Raw genomic sequence first — 2,819 nt, 5'->3', positions numbered from 1 at the left:
CATGAGGTGGCCAAAGTACTGGAGTTTCAGCTTCAGCATCATTCCTTCCAAAGAAATCCCAGGGCTGATCTCCTTCAGAATGGACTGGTTGGATCTCCTTGCAGTCCAAGGGACTCTCAAGAGTCTTCTCCAACACCACAGTTCAAAAGCATCAATTCTTCGGCGCTCAGCCTTCTTCACAGTCCAAGTCTCACATCCATACATGACCACAGGAAAAACCATAGCCTGGACTAGACGGACCTTTGTTGGCAAAGTAATGTCTCTGCTTTTGATTAGGGTGTTAAAACACCTGAATACTTTTGGTAACTATAATTAAAGAAATAATCTCAAAGGTGAATAATCCATCACTTGGAAGTTTATTAAAAGTGCAAACAGTTGGGCTTCTCTTTATTCTAAAAGGTCAAAACCTCAAGAAGAGGAATATGGGAACTTGAATTCTAACAAATATTACACATCAATCTTCTGATCATAAATGCTAGCCAAGTGGTTCAGTAGCAGACCAGCCAAATTTGCCTTTATTGATTTAGAATATTCATTTGTGCTCCATGTCTGATGCTTCTCTATTTATCTCCCAACCAGCAAGAAATGGCTTTATTTGAGTGGTCAGTTTTCATTTAAAGCTTGGTCCAGACAGAATTGTAGACTGACTACTAGAAAGCAAGTTTCAAGCTGCTACATATGTGATATCAGACCTGCTCGGCTTTTCAGTAAACATTTTTACCTCTAAAAGATAATCTATATGGGAGTTACTTATTCATTTACATTTTTTAATAGTAATTCCTAATGAAAGTATCCATTAAAATACATAAATTTAGAGTCACATTATTAAAATGCATTCAACCACTTCAGTGGTCCTTTTCATTGTAAAAGACATGTATAAGAAATATTAATCAGTGAATTGCTGGTAAATTTATGTGTGTATTCTTTTCCATTTTAAAAAATATTAAAAATTAATTGAAGAACACTTGATTTACAGTATCATAAAACTTAACATGTCCCATTTAAAAACAAACTTTGTTTTTTAAGTATATATTCACAATGTTGTGCAACCATCACCACTATCTTCTTACAGAACATCATCTCACCCATTCCAAGAAAAAACCAAACAGATAAACCCAGGCACTTCCCAATACTCCACCTATAATTCTTGGCAACCACTAAACTGCTTCTGGTCTCTCTGCCTCTTTGGGACATTTCACATCAATGGAATCATATAACATGTGAGATTTTCTTATAAATGGAATATATAGGTCTATATCTACAGTAATTCTTTGTTTTACTGCATTTTGCTTTATTGCACTTCATGGACACTACACTTTTTACTGAAGTGTATGTGGCAACCTCATATAAAGCAAGTGTATCAGTGCCATTCTTCCAACAGCATTTGCTCCCTTTGAGTCCCTGTGTCACTTTTTGGTAGTTCTTGTAATGGTTCACACTTTTTCATTATTGTTATATTTGCTATAGTGATTTGTGATAAATAATCTTTGATATTTACTACCATGACTCATTAAGAATCATTTGATGGTCAGCATTTCTTTTGCAATAAAGCATTTTAAAATCAAGGGATGTGTACATGGTTGCTTTAGACATAGTGCTATTGCATGTTTAATAGACTGCAGTATATTGTAGCATTGCTTTTCTGTGCACTGGGAAAGCAAAAAATTCATGTGACTCACTATTGAAATATTTACTTAATTGGTGGTCTGGAACCAAACCCACAAAATCTCCAAGGTATGCCTTTATATCAGTATATATGGAAGGTATCTTGTTTCTAGTTTCTTTTACTTAGCAAAATGTTTTCAAGGTTCATCCATGTTGTAGCTTGCTATCATACTTCTTTGCTTTTTATGACAAAATAATAATCCATCTTATAGATAGAACACATTTTCTTTATCCATTTATCAGTGGACTGAATATCCTTGATGTGTATAATGACACTGTAGCTATTAACAGTCCTGTACAGGTTTTTGTGTGACCATATATTTTCATGTCTGTGGATATATACCTAGGAGTAGAATTTCATATATACTGAAAGACAAGTACAATTTGCCATTAAAAAGCCATGCTCATTTTATTGGTAAAAATTTTCACATTTTTATTGAAATTTTGTGATTTCATTTTTGTGATCTACATGGTGGATTTTCTTTGTTTAAATTCTCCAATATTAATTCTTAGTGAAATTGTTTAATGGAGTATACAGTTTTGGAGTCACATTGTTTAAAAAAAAAAAAAAAGCATTCAGTTTGTTTCATAACCTTTTCCCAACATAGGTTGTGTAGAAAATAACTCTTCAAAGAGTAAATCAAAATCAAAGTGAGGTACTACCTCACACCCATTAGAAAGTCTGCTATTAAAAAAGCAGAAAAAAACCCCAGATGTTGGCAAAGATGCAGAAAAATTGGAATTCTTGTGCACTGTTGGAAGAGTGTAAAATGGTGCAGCTACTATAGAAAACAGTTTGGCAATTCCTTTAAAATTTAAAAATAGAATTACTGTATAATCCAGTAATTCTACTCCTGGACATATACTCAAAAGACTTGAAACCAAGATCTTGAAGAAATATTTCTATGCCAATATTCCTAACAGCAGAGTAGCCAAGAAATGGAAGTAACACCTATGACCATCAACAAATAAACAGATAAGTAAAATACAGTATATACATACAATAGGATATTATTCAGCATTGAAAGAAAAAATTCTGACATATTTTAACAAAAGGCAAATACTCTATAATTCCACTTATATGAAGTACTACTAGAGTAGTAGCAAAGCCATAGACACATAAAGTAGAATGGTGGTTTCCTGGGCTCAGGGGG

Source organism: Bison bison, unplaced genomic scaffold (genome assembly GCF_000754665.1).
Source record: "Bison bison bison isolate TAMUID 2011002044 unplaced genomic scaffold, Bison_UMD1.0 scf7180017864291, whole genome shotgun sequence".
NCBI classification, from domain to species: domain Eukaryota; kingdom Metazoa; phylum Chordata; class Mammalia; order Artiodactyla; family Bovidae; genus Bison; species Bison bison.
This window is presented reverse-complemented; position numbering follows the sequence as displayed.